At 37.9% G+C, this 15487-nt stretch overlaps 1 protein-coding gene across 3 annotated transcripts in view; it reads right to left on the bottom strand.

Annotated features, from left to right (window-relative positions):
• Positions 1 to 15487, bottom strand: part of KLF12 (Kruppel like factor 12) — a 424035-nt gene that overhangs the window by 394626 nt on the left and 13922 nt on the right. The window lies entirely within an intron of this gene.

The following is a 15487-nucleotide window of genomic DNA, read 5'->3' as shown; positions in this document are numbered from 1 at the left end:
CTCCGGCTAAATTTTCCAGCCCTGTTCTCCCAGCATACTCTTACTCCTCATTCAGCTCAGGTCAAAAGTTTCTTCCTCAATCAATCCTCCAAATTAACAAAGTTGTGCTAACTTTTAACACTGTCAGGATACTCTGTACAAACTTTTATTACACGATTTATTGTAACATTTTAATTTTTTTAATTTTCAAAAACAAATTGAATTCCTGCCCTGGCTGGTATGGCTCAATGGATTGAGTGCCAGCCTGCAAACCAAAAGGCTACTGGTTCCATTCCCAGTCAGGGCACATGCCTAGGTTGCAGGCCAGGTCCCCAGTAGGGGGCATGTGAGAGGCAACCACACACTGATGTTTCTCTCCCTCTCTTTCTCCTTCCCTTCCCCTCTCTCCCTAAAAATAAGTAAATAAAATCTTTTAAAACATTGAATTGCAGGACTCGAACCTTGTCTTGCTCAACTCTGCACCCCTAGCACTTAGCAGAATGCCTTCCCAAATGCGAAGGAGGTTGGTTTCCTGTGGCTGACCTAACAAATTACTACAATGTGGTGGCTAACAACAGAAATAGTTCTCTCACAACTATGGAAGCCAAAAGTCCAAAGTCAAAGTGATGGCGGGGCCACACTCTCTCCAGAGGCTCTCAGAGAGAATCCATTCCTTGTCTCTTCCAGCTTCTGGTGGCTGCTAGCACTCCTTGGTGCTCCTTGGCTTGTAGCCACATCACTCCCCTCTCTCCCTCTATCTTCGTGTGGTCTTCTGCTTTTCTGACTCTTATAAAGACACCTGTTGTTGGATCTAGGGTCCACCGAGGCAATTTGGGATGATCTCAAGATCGTTAGTTACATCTGCAAAGGCCCCTTTCCCGAACAAGGAGGTGACACTTATATCTTCTAGGGAGTTAGAGATGGACACATCTTTTTGAGAGCCACTAGTCACCCCACTACACCATGCATTCAACAACTGTGCTCATTTTTCTCACCTTATATCCAAACGAAATACACTTTTCCTCTAGATAAACCCCCCAGAAGAAAAACACATAAAGTAAAGCCCTTATTTCCTTCTCTTCTCTGCTACCATCCATTCGAAAAGCAACCACTGAGACACAGCCAGAACCTTGGAAATTCCTCTACACGGTGCCCAACAACAAAACCTTAGAGGTTGTTTCTTTACTCTTAGGGGACAAAAAGCCCCAAGTTAGATGCCCTTGCTCACAAACCAACATTTGTTGTTCATACGGTAATTTTGAAAAGACTCTCTGGATGAGGCTTCGATCTCTCAGATTCGTTACACATGGCCATGACTGTTTTACGGCATGCGTCATTTAACCTGAGTGGTAGAAAGTCACACTATTAAGAACACCCTCTTACAGAAAATGTAAACCAGAGTTAAAGCCTTATTTCTCGGGAAGCTAGGCTTTGGATCTCTTATGGACTAATGTTCACATGCACCCAACAAATGTATATAGTGAAGACCTAACACCAATGTGACTATATTTGGAGACTGGGCTTCCGAGGTAAATATAGGTTAAATGAAATCAAATGCATATCCCCTTGTCCTCTCCCCCTACCTCTTCCCCCTGCTCCCCCTCTCAGCCAAGTGAAGACGCAGCAAGGAGGCAGCCATCTGCGAGCCAGGATGAAAGACCTCACTGGGAACCAACCCTGCTGGACACTGCTCTGGGGCTTCTAGTCCCCAGAACTGTGAGTAAAGAAATGTCTGCTGTTTCCCACCCAGGCTGTGGCACTTGTTATGGCGGCCCACACAAGCTAAGTTAGGATCTAAACATAGTCCCATGCACATTATAAATACTCAATGGGACTGAGTTTATTCCCATGGCTGTGATACTGTGATTGTTCTCAGTATACGGTTTAAGATTTTGTAACTTTAAAAAGACTTTTTGGAAAATATTTTACCCATATGGAGATCAATGATTGCTCTGATTTTTAAATTAGGGTTAGAATTGGGATAACAATTTCAAAATTTCTTTAAACTGTAATTAGGGCTAACTTTTCTGTCCAAGGATTGCATTATTAACTAAAGAGACCAATGAACTAGTATTACTGTAGAAACCTCTAGCAAATTATTAAGTAGTGTCAAAAGTACACTGTATCCACAGACTCATATTCTTAGAAAATAAACCGTCCCTCGTACCCAACCATACCAGGGCACCCAGATAACGAAAATTCACAAAGGAAAAAGTGTAGGAATATGGCAGTAACCTTACGATAAAATATAGCAAAAAATCTACTTTTCCTATTCTTACTGCAGCAGGCTCTGTCCAACCAAGGGCATGAAGGGCCCTTGGCGTGGCTGGCATCGGCACTACATGAGCTGACGGGGGCTGCGAACATGAAGCTGGGGAAGGAGTCCTGACCGTGAGCCGCATGGCACAGCACAGGGCATCTCCCTAATCGGTGGGGGCCCCGTAGAAAATAGGCAGAGGTAAGTATCGTCTTGATAAAACTCACAAAAGGAAGGGAAAGTATGCAGAAGAAAGGACTACAATACTGCAACTGGAAAACATGGTACCGTGGTTATGTGAAATGTGACTACTAAAAAAGCAGAGGTAATGAGTTAAAAGAAAAACCTAGATACTAAAAAATCACTATGTATATTAAAAACAAATCAAAAAGGGAAAGTGAATACAGAATAAGTGAACTGGTATAGTGAAATCAGGTACAAACTCTTCCTCAGAAGGAAATATAGTCATGACAATATTAGTATCAGTCTAAGGTAAATTTCATTCTAAAGGCATTCAATAAAAAGAGGAGGAATAACTTTACAAAGAGTCGTGGAGTTCTTTTAATGTACTGAAGAATACATAGCTTATAAGCAAAGCTATCAAAAATTTAATGAAAACATCAAAATATAAGCTTAAAACAAAGGCAAAAAGCTCCACGCTAATGGACTTGGCAATGATTTATTGGCTATGACATGAAAAACACAAGCAACAACAACAACAAAAATAGATAAACTGGAATAAAGCAAAATTAAATGTTTTGGGGTAGCAAGAGATATTATCAACAGAACAGAAAAGCAATCCACCAAACAGAAGAAAAACATTTGCAAATCATATCTGATAGAGGGCTAATATCTAGAACATAAGAAACAATTCCTACAGTTCAACCTCAAACACCCAATCTAAAAATGGGCCAAGGATTGAAATATACATTTCTCCAAAGAAGAGATACAATAAGCACATGAAAAAAATGAAAAAATGTTCAACATCACTAATTATTAGGAAAATGCAAAATCCAAACCAAATTGAGATACCGTTCCACACCCATTTGAATGGCTATTGTTTTGGGTTTTTTTTTTAATTGAAAAAATAGGAAGCATTAGGGAGGATGTGGAGAAATCAGGACCCCCGTGAATGGCTGGTGGGAATGCACAATGATGCAGTTGCTGGGGCCAACTGTGTAACAACTCCTCAAAAAACAAAACACTTCATTACTTCAATATACTGAAGTTCCATTTTTGGCTGTAATACTAAAAAGAATTTAAAGCAGGAACATGAAAGACATTTGTACACCCATATTCATGTGGGATATAAATACAATGTAACATTATCCTTAAAAAGAAGGAAATCTGACACATTCTACAACATGAATGAAATTTGAGGTCATTATACTAAGTGAAATAAGCCAGACACAGAAAGGCAAGATAGGATTCTCCTTAGACTAGGTTTCTAAAACAGTCAAACTCAGAAACAGAAAGCAGCACGCTGGTTGCCTGGGGGTGGGATCAGGGGGTGGGGAGATCAATGGGTGCTGAGTTTCAGTTTTGCAAGATGAAAAAGTTCTGAACATTTGTGGCACAACAAGTAGACATATTGGGTTGGCCAGAAAGTCCATGTAGTTTTTTTCTGTAAAATAAAAAACACATTTTCCATTTTCACCAATAACTTTATTGATTCGGATGTTCTGAATCAATATTAAGATTCGGCTATCTCTGGCTATTGGCTTCTAGTGGGTAGAGGTCAGAAGTGCTGCTAAACATCTTCCCATGCATCAGACGGCCCCACAGCAAAGAATTATTTGGTTAAAACGTCAATAGAACCAGGGAACTTTGCAAACCATTTTTAACACGTTCGGTCAGTCACAGCACCGTCTCCATATACTGCACAAATCTTTTTCTGAGTTTCAGTTGCATTTTTACCTTTCTTGAAATACTAAAGCATAATGTGCCAAAATGCTGCATGTCTTCTTCCACCTTCAATATTAAAGCTACACAAAAATTAACCAATTTTGATTTTTTTTTAAATGCATGCTGATATGACAGCTGTCATACAATCTAACAATATTGTTTCAAATAACGTTCAAGACAACCAAGCATTACTAGTACCATTGTATGGAAAAAACTAAACAAACTTTTTGGCCAACCCAAACTTAATAATATTGAACTGTATGTTCAAAAAATGGGTTAAGGTGGTAAATTTTGTGATATTTGCATTATGCAATTTTAAAGAAACAAAAATAAATTTTTAAAATTTAATATATAAAAATATGATTAGAATGCAGAATTCAATATACATCTTTACCAAATTTAACACAAAATGGTGTTTGAACACAAAATAATTTAGAATAAATCAATAAAGTCAGTTCATAAGATTAAAAATAAAATATATTCCTCAACAGAAAAAATATTTTGTTCAAATACCTACAAAACATTTGTAAAAATAAACCATATACTTAGATATAAATATCATAGTAATTAAAAAATTAGAATGTTTTACGAGTCAGGGTCTCTGAATATAAATTTAAATTTAAATGTAAATACGAAATTAAAAACCTAAAATAGTTAACACTAGAAATTTTAAAATGTATTACTAGAAATCCTTGACTTAAAGAAAACAATAAGAAAGTTACAAACTAAATTACCATAATATATTAAGGTAAAATTATAAAAATTAGAAACAATGAAAAGGAGAATAATTCCTCCTTAAAAACATACAGAATATAGCAAAGAACATATTCAGAACAATACTTCTAATTTCAATGTCTTCATAGTCAAAGATTTTTTTAAAAGAACTAAGAAAGAAAGAAGACAGAGAACTAACAAAATATAAGCAAAAGTCCTGAAAGAGAAACAAGGAAAACACAGAACAGAAATAATTTTAAAATTCTAAATGCTTTTTACGAAAAAATAATAAAATGAATGGAATAGCCAACTGACTTCTAAAACATAAGAAAAAATAGTAAAAAAGTACTACTGGAATAAGAAAGAACTTTCACATGTGTTATACTAGAAATATACTTACACAGGAGAAAATATGGCACGTTATCCTGAGATGACAAATTTAAAACTATAAAGCAAATGGGGAGATGCAGAGATACAGAGAGTCGGAGCTACAGATACCTGGTGGTTGCCACGGCGGGGTGGGGCGTGGGAGGCAAAGAATTTCCAATTTTAGGATTAAGTCCTAGGCATGTAATATATAGCACTGTGACTACAGTTAACAATATTATATCATATATTTGAAAGCTGCTGAGACAAAAAATATCTTTCTTAAAGATTTTATGTTATTTATTTTTAGACAGAGAGGAAGGAAGGGAGAAAGAGTGGGAGAGAAACATCATTGTGCGGTTGCTTCTCACGTGTCCCCTAGTGGGGACCTGGCCCGAAACCCAGGCATGTGTCCTGACTGGGAATTGAACCAGTGACTTTTTTGTTTGTGGGAGGAAGGCCAACACACTGAGCTCCACCCGTCAGGGCAAGAAGGTAAATCTTGAAAGTTCTCATCACAAGGAAAAGAAGCAACCGTAATTATGTGTGGTAATGGGTGATAACTAAACTCATTACGGTAATCATTTTGTAACATATGCATATCATTCATTGTGTTATACATCTAAATCATTATGTTATACATCTAAAAGTAACACAATGTTGTATTTCAATTCTATCTCAATAAATTTACTTTTTAAATTTCAAAGCAAACGGGTAATTTCTCAGCCCACACTTGATACAAAAAAATAAAAACCTGAATGGACAAATATACAGAAAAAAGTGAGAAAAAGATTATATATCAATGGGGGGGGGGGGTAGAGCCACGATCCAATGGCTGGCACCCGAGCGTTAGCCTTTCAGGAAAAGTTCCAATTAAGCTCATGAAAAGACATGTCTATTTTCCTAATTAATTTATTCATCACCTAACATGTTTAATAAAAACTGATTCAACACCAAGAAAAATATTATAGCCCAATTCCACTTGTCACTATAGATGTATATATTCTAAATTTTCTTCCAATGTAGCAAACAGAATCAAGCAAAGCAAAAAATTGTGCAGCAATAATACATTATGAAAAAGCAAACATGCTTCCCTAATGCAAGGATAGTTCAATATTAACAAATCCTCCAAAACAGTGTTTTATAAAATTTACCTAAAGTAGAAAAAGATTAACAGTGGATGATTAAGAATAAAATTCCACTATTAAAAAAAAAAGAAGTCTAAGCACATTGACACTAAACAGGTGCAGAAAGAAAATACTTACATTAGCTGAATACCCTACAAAATCGTATATTCTCTTTAGACCGAAGAGTTGAAGAAGTCATGAGACAACCAGGTGATCCAGGTTCCTGTGGGCAAACAGCCTCTTCGCAGAGAAATAGGACATTGCTTTTGGCCTTGGCCATGGAAAAAGAGTGGAGAGCCATAAAACAGAAACAGAAAGCAGAATGGTGGCAATGGCCAGAGGCTCCTGGGAGGGAGACCGGGAGAGCTGTTCTTCAAAGAGCAAAGGGTTTCAGTTTTGCAAAATGAAAAAGGTTGAGATCTACTGCACAATAATATGGCTACAGTTGACATTACTGAACTCCAGGTTTGAAAGTAATTAAGATAGTATATCCGTGTTAGGTGGTTTTTACTTCAATGAAATGTTTTAAATTTCTAAGCAGATTTTTTAGAAACAATGAACTTTTAACAAATTCTTAAAAGCTGAATGTCACTTAGTACCCCAGGAGGGCACTCCACAGCCACTCACCTGCTCTTTGGCACAAGCCTCCTCCAAGTGCAGGACAAAGACGGCAGAAAGAACAGGAAACCTAAGAGAGCCTCCCTTGGAGGTGCTGACATACAGCTAGGGATCAGCTAACATCCCAGACTCCACTATCAAATGAAGCAAAAGCTATCTGCTACAGGGACAGGGGAAGCACACACTCCTGCCCCATCCAGGCAAAGGTGGACTGCTGCCGGAGAGAAAAAAGATATCTGCACTTACAAATGAGGGAGGGAGAGAGGCAGAGAGTGGGGGAGAGAGAGACCCTCTGCCTATGCCTCTTCCAAAGTTCAAGCAACGGCAGCTGCTGGGTGAGCACCAGGAATCACACACATCTGGCCCTGCCCAGAGCACTAGGATAATTGCTTACTCATCTGCCTCTGGGGTAGGGTAGGAAACCCATGCAGGACCAGAATTCTGTAGCCACACGAAAAAGAGAATGGCCACACTGATGGAGGGACAGGAAGCTCACTGAAACAAAAGCCTGCCACGGATACAAGGCAGAGGTTTAGCTACCACAAGAAGAAGGGACAGGTATCCTGACACAGTCCCTTTTGAGGCTTAAGTGCACCTGCCTGAGACTGCAGCTGAGGTGGAGAACTAAAACCCCACCCACTCCCCATCCACAACTCCCCCCAGACTAGGGTAGAGACAAAAGCACAGAAAGAGGTCCTTTGGGTCAGCAAGATTGAAGGCCGGCTGGATGTTGAGGGTATAACAAGAACACTGAGAAGAAAAACACTGTAGCACTCCACGCCTCACAGAAGTCCCGAGGTAAAAGCAATGCATTCCTGGGGGAATCTGAAGCCTCTAGTGATGAGACAGTTCAACAGAAATCAGTAACTCAGCACATCTTCTGACCAGATCGATCTACCCCTCCCTCCACAGACACTAACACCATGCAGAATAAGAAGCATGCCCATTTCCTACATAATTATTATTTACTTAAGCTCTACTGTTGCTTTACATATAATCTCATGCAGTCAATAAAAAGTTACAATCCACCAAAACAAGGCAAAAAGTTACCCACTGTCAAGGGATAAAGCTACCGACATAAGCAGACCCTGAGATGGCAGAAATGTTGGAACTATCAAATTAGGGCTTAAAAATAATTGTGATTAAAATGTAAAAGAATCTAAAAAAACATAACATTCATCAACAGAAATTCAGAAAAGAGATGAACATTTTTAAAAAGAGATATGAAAATGCAAGATAGATGAATTATTTCACTGAACTTACGAAAGACTGGACACATTATGGAGAATTAGTAAACTTGAGGATAGATCAATAGAATTATGTAAACTGAGAACTGAATGGGGCTTGGGAGGATTTGCCTAAGATCCAGGACCTATGGGACAATATCAAGCAGACTAATGTACTTGTCCAAATAGTCCAGAAGGAAAAGAGAGAAATGGGGGCAGAAGATGGATATAAACTTATGAAAAACTGGGAAGAACAATAAACTACAAATCAAAGCAGCTTAGAGAACCCCTTGCAGAATAATTACAGATGACAACACCCTTATGCAAATCATAGCCAAACTGTTGAAAGCCCAAGTTAAATAAAAAACTCTGAGGGCAGCCAGAAAAAGACATACATTGTATATGAGGAACAAAACATCAGAATGCCAAAAGACATCTCACAGCTCTTCAGGAACTGTTTAAGCTAAAGGATAATACAGCAACATCTTTGTGTGAGGAGAAAACTGCCAACGTAGAATTCGAAATTCAGACGAAACATTTCAGAAACAAAGACAAGTAGACTATTTCAGACAAGCAGGAGCTGGGAGAACACATTGCCCTCACACCTGCATTACAGAAAATATTAAAGAAATGTCTTTAGGCAAAAGTAATATGATACTAGATGGAAATTTAGAACAATGAAAGCGAACCCTGCAACTAGAAAAAAGTCAGTAAATACAGAAAAGGACTATTTTTTCCACATGTAATCCTTATTAAAGGTAATTGTCTCTTTAAAATAAAAACAGTAACTAGGAAATGCATGCCTTATAACGTGTTTAATAAAATATATTAAGAAAACAACACAAACAATGGAAGAGAAAAACAGCATTACACTGTTGTAAGATTCTGACATCATAAAATGGTATAATAGCATTTGAAGATAGACTCTGAAAAGTTAATGATATATATTGCAAACCCTAGAGTAACCACTAAAAATATAAAACAAAGAGATATAATTTATAAGGCAATAGTGGAGATATAATTGAATACTGAAAAATTATCAATCCCAGCACTGGCTGGTATGGCTCAGCACCAGCCTGTGAACCCAAGGGTCTCCAGTTCGATTCCCAGTCAGGACATATGCCTGGGTTGTAGACCAGGTCCCCATTAGGGGGCATACAAGAGGAAACCCACAGATTGATGTTTCTCTCCCTCTCTTTCTCCCTCCCTTCCCTCTCTAAAAATAAATAAAATCTTTTTTAGAAAAAAGAAAAATAATCAAGCCCAAAGAGCATAAGAAACAGGAAAATAAGAGGAAAGAACACAAGTCAAAAAGGAAACAAATGGCAAGTTAGTAGACACAAACCCAATTATATACAAATGCTAAATATAAATGATCAAATCATTCCCAATAAAAGTTAGAGGCAATAGATTGGATTAAAAAATAGCACCCAATTATATGTTGTCTAATAGGGAAAAGGGGATATTACATAATTAAAAAGGAGTCAGTTAGTCCTGGCTGGCGTAGCTCAGTGGATTAAGCGCGGGCTGCGAACCAAAGTGTTGCAGGTTGGATTCCCAGTCAGGGTACATGCCTGGGTTGCAGGCCACGGCCCCTAGCAACTGCACATTGATGTTTCTCTCTCTCTCTCTTTCTCCCTCCCTTCCCTCTCTAAAAATAAATAAATAAAATCTTTAAAAAAAAAGGAGTCAGTTCATCAAGGAAACATAACAATCCTAAATATGTACCTAATAACAGAACTTCAAAATACATAAAGCAAAAACTGATAAAACTGAAAAAAGAATTAGACTAATTCACAACTGTATTTAAATGCTTAAACTCTTACCTCCCTAATTCTGACTGAACAAGGAGACAAAAAAATCAATTAACAATATAGATGACTTAAAGAACATTATTAACCAACTTGGTTAATTGACACTTACAATATAGACCAAACTGGCATTTATAGAATGTTCCACTCACCGATAACAGAATACACTGTTTTCAACTGTACATGTAACATTCACTAACATAGACTACAGTCTGAGCAATAAAAAAATCTCAGCAAACTTTTAAAAAATCAGAATCATGCATCCTTGGAAAACCATGGAATTGAACTGGAAAATAATACAAGAGAGATATGCAAAATCCCCAAGTCTTTGAATATTAAACAACATAATTCTAAATAATTCAAGGTCAAGAAGAAATACAATAGAAATTAGAAAATACTTTCAATTGAATGAAAATGTAAAACAGCAGTACTCAAAGTAAACTTTACAGTAAAAATTACATCCTTCCCCAGGAAAGGTTTCAAATCAGTATTCTAAGCTCCTGTCTTAAGAAACTAGAAGAAAAACAAATTAAACCTGTGACAAGCAGGAGGGAGGTAATAATAAAGATCACAAACCAATGAATAACTGAAAAGTAAAATATTAGAGAAAAGAAATTAATGAAACCAAACGCTGGTTCTTTCAAAACATTCATAAAAGTGCTGAGCCTCTAGTCAGAGCGATCAAGGCAAAACCAAAAAGGTTACAAGTCACCAACTTCGGAAATTATCAACACAGAGCTATAAACATTAAAAGAACAGGAGAGCTTGACAACTTTATGCCAATAAATTCTATAACTTAGATTAAAATGCCAATTCCTTCAAAAACACAAACTAAGAAGTCTCATTTAAAAATGAATATGTAATCTGAATAGCCCTATGGGTATTAAATAAATTAAATTTACAGTTTAAAACCTTCCCACACAAAAAAAATCAGCCTCTAAACACAGATGTATTCTCTGGTAAATTCTTCTACACTTTTAAAGAAGAAATAATATCAATTCTACACAAATTATTTCAAAAAAAAAGAGAAGAGAATCTAACACCTACCAAGTCATTTTAGGTCTGGAATACCTTTAAAGCAAAATCAGATAAAGACATTAAAAGTAAAAATTAAAAACTACAGACCAGACTTCCAGTCAAGATGACCACATAGGCAGATATGGCTCACCTCCTTGCACAACCACATCAAAATTACAACTAAAGCATAGAACAACCATCACTCAGACCTATCAGAAAGCTAGCTGAATGGAAGTCTGACAACTACAGGATAATGGAAACTACATCCATCCAGACTGGTAGGAGGGGAGGAAACACAGAACATGCTGGCCCACTTCCATGCGTGACTGATAAAAATTCTGGAGGTATACATTGGGAGCAAAGGGTCACAGTCCCATACTGGGCCCCCCAACCCAGGATTCCAGTGCCAGGAAGATAAGCCCCAATAGCCTCTGGCTGCAAACATCTGCAGGGATCGAGTCAGTAGAGGAAATTTCAGGAGTCCCAAGCAGTTCCCCTTAAAGAACCCGCACATGGGCTTAATCAGACTCACTCCCTCTGAGCTCCAGCACCAGGTAATAGCTTGAAGGCACCAGTGGCATACAGGGAGGAACTGAAGTATCTGGCATCAAGGTGAGAGCTGGGGGACAGTTTTATCTCAGACAGAAGGGCCACTGTCCCTTTCTGAATCCTCCCCTCACAGAGCAACAGAACCAGCAGGCAGGTACTATATCTGAGACTCCATCGGCCTGGCTAACACTGTTTGATCCACCCTGATGATCCCTTGAGACTCCATCTCACCCAACTTATGGGCCCACCCAAAATGTTAACCAAGACTTTTCTATGTAAGTGGCTGGTCTTGGCTCGTGCTTCACTACTTCCTAAATCCAAAGAAGTAACAGTCAGCCTCAGTAGGCTCCAATTCCCGTACCTCTTGCTAAGTGGCCCCAGATAAGGCACTAGCAGTAGCCAGCCTAGATTCACAATTTGGCTTCATCTAGGAATCTCCAAGCCCAGCGCAAGTAGCAGAAATCTCAAACTACTTTATAGCTCATGTAGTCATAGAGGTGGAACAGAGGTGGGGGCTGACCTTGCCCTGCACCACCCCAGAAATCCTGGAGCCAGCACACCCAGTAGACAGCTCTAGACCATGTCAGAGCACCACCACCCTGCCCCTGTACAGCTGATCGTCCACAGAAGGCCGAGATTGGTGGTCAGTGGTCACAGCCAGTCCTTGCACCTGACTGGCTTGGATAAATCCCTCCCATTTACCTATGAACAGCAAGTTCATAGGTAAACGAACACCAAGTCTCAACTACAACAGGAGTTTGCACTCAGAGAACACGAAGGATGCTTCTCAAGTAGCCAGCTTGGGTGATAGGGGAAGGTGGGAGGCTGGAACGGTGAACTCCACAGGATGGAGTTCACAGCAGCTCTACTTAATACACAGCAACAAACACAGGGAAGCTGCCAAAATGAGGAAATAAAGAAACATGGCCCAAATGAAAGAACAGAACAAAACTCCAGAAAAAGAACTAAACGAAATGGAGATAAGCAATCTATCAGATGCAGAGTTCAAAACACTGGTTATAAGGCTGCTCAAGGGACTTAGTGAGGACCTCAACAGCATAAAAAACATCCAGTCAGAAACAAAGGATACATTAATTGAAATAAAGAACAACTTACAGGGAAACAACAGTACAGTGGGAAAAGCCGAGAATCAAATCAGTGATTTGGAATGTAAGGGAGCAAAAACAATCAATCAGAACAAAAAATAATATGAATCCAAAATAAACAAGGATAATATAAGCAGCCCTGAAAACAACTTCAAGCACTCCAACATTTGCATCATAAGGGTGCCAGGAGGAGAAGAGAAAGAACAAGAAATTGGAAATCTATTTGAAAAAATAATGAAAGAAAACTTCCGAACTTGGTGAAGGAAATACACATGCAAGTCCAGGAAGCACAGGTCCCAAACAAGATGGATGCTAAGCGGCCCATACCAAGACACATCATAATTAAAATGCCAAAGGTTAAAGATAAAGAGAGAATCATAAAAGCAGCAAGAGAAAAGCAGTCAGTGACCTACAAGGTCGTCCCCAAAGAAACTTTGCAGACCAGAAGGGATTAGCAAGAAATACTCAAAATCATGAAAAGCAGGGACCTACAACCAAGATTGCTCTACCCAGCAAAGCTGTCATTTAGAATCAAAAAGCAGATAAAGTGCTTCCCAGACAAGAAAAAACTAAAGGACTTTATCATCACCAAGCCAGTATTACATGAAATGTTAACGGGACTTACTTAAGAAAAAGAAGATCAAAACTAGGAACAAGAAAATGACAATAATACATATCTATCAACAATTGAGTCTAAAAAATAAACTAAGCAAACAAAAGGAGCAGAGACAATCATGGATATGGAGAGTGTTTTGATGGGTGCCTGTTGGAAGGGAGTGTAAGGCAACAGGTGAAGAGGTGAGGGATTAAGCACAAACTGATACTCACAGAATAGCCATGGGGACGTAAAGCACAGTACAGGAAATGGAGTAGGTAAAGAACTTATACGCATGACCCGTGAACATTAACGATGGTGTGGGGATTGCCTGAGGGAATGGGGAAATGCTGGGTGAAGGGAGACAAAGGGAGAAAAATTGAAACAACTGTACCAGCATAACCAATAAAATATAATTTTAAAAAATGAACAGATATATAGTCTTTAATTCTTAACAAAATATTAGAAAATCAAACAGACATAAACATAGTAACAATATATCAAGACCAAGTAAGACTTATACTAGGAATAGAAGTCTGATACGACAGTCAAAAACCAAACAATGCAATTAATTCAGTATTATCAACAAACTATACATGAAAATCATGTTATCTCAATACATATAAAATAGCTAAAAACCTATAAAGTATTTAGAACTAAATTAGAGAGAAAACAAACAATAAAAATAAAGTATTAACATACTTTTAAGCACAGTCTGGGAGGGTAGGTCAGTTGGGTGGAGTATCGTCCCATACACTGAAAGGTCACAGTTACATCCCAGGTCAGGGCACGAACCTAGGTTGCAGGTTGATCCCTGGTCTGTATTGGTAGAGGTGACAACCAATCGAAATTTTTCTTTCTCTCGCTCCCTCTCCCTCTCTCTGTCTCTCCCTCCTCCTCCCTGCCTTTCTCTCTCTCTCTCTCAAATCAATGGAAGACATATCCTCCAGTAAGGAATAATAATAATAATAATAATAATAATACACAATCAAATAAAAAGACATTTCTGTATGAAGACAGACATTCCAGGAACTTGAATTGGGATGGTATAATGCACTAAAAACAACACTAAAATGTTCATTTTCCCCAGATTATATACAACAATGCAATTCCAATTAAAACCGCAACAGGGTTTTCATGTATTTTGGTGTCAGGAACAGTGGTATAATGGATAAAAAATATTCATTAAAATTTAACTTTATTTACCTGTCTGAAAGTGTCTAAGAAAATTATTTTAAAAAGAAAAAAATCTGGTACTACCATAGGATATAAAAACTGTAAGATATGACAACTGTGGAATTATTTTTACTGGGAAAACAATGGTAACAATCAGTACCTAAAAAAGGTACTGATATTAATGGATTAGTCACGCAACTGAGTGTAAATAAAAGCAGAACCCCTGACTTACTCCACATGCAACTAATTATTCCAAATGCACTGAAGACCCAAATGGAAAGAGAAATTAAATCTAAGTGTAGGAGATTACATGTCTACTTTATCAATGGAGAAAGCCTTCGAAAAAACAGACACAGAAAAAGAATCAATAATATAAAAACTAAAAACGTTCAATGTCAAAAGCTATGCTTTGAACAGATATGAGAGAAAAGATGAGTTTCAGAAAAATTATTTGCAACACAGATATCAGTCAAATGATTAACTGCTGTAATATATAAAGAATTCCCACAAAAGAACAACAACCAAAGAGAAAAATGGACAAAGAATATGAAGGACAATTCTTAAGAACAATTCCAATTAAGCTACAAACAAAGAAAAAGATGTTCAAGGTCACCGGCAGTCGGGAAATACTAATTTACAGTAGCAACGAGACACCACTGCACACAATAATCAGGCTAGAAGAGTGTCAGCTATTCATGATGGAGTTGCAAGGAAAGGGTTAGTGCCTGCATTACTGGTGAAGACATAAACTGCCGTAGCCTTTTTTTAAAAAAGGCCATGTGGGAACATTTTGAAATGGTAATTCCACCCTAGGAATCTATTCCATAAGTCCTCAGGGTACAGATATAAATTTATTTATTACAATATTGGTTTTAGTGGCAAAAACTGGACACAAAGTATTACCCACCAATCAATTAATGGTTAAATAGACTAGGAAATAACTGTACCTTGGAATATTATGCAACAGCTGTTGTTTTTTGTCATTTTCTTTCTTTTTTTTTTAATGGATTAGAGCTATAGCAGCTGGGTGTAAAGATTTCC

The sequence above is a fragment of the Phyllostomus discolor genome, chromosome 11, assembly GCF_004126475.2.
Source record: "Phyllostomus discolor isolate MPI-MPIP mPhyDis1 chromosome 11, mPhyDis1.pri.v3, whole genome shotgun sequence".
Lineage (NCBI taxonomy): Eukaryota > Metazoa > Chordata > Mammalia > Chiroptera > Phyllostomidae > Phyllostomus > Phyllostomus discolor.
This window is presented reverse-complemented; position numbering and strand designations above follow the sequence as displayed.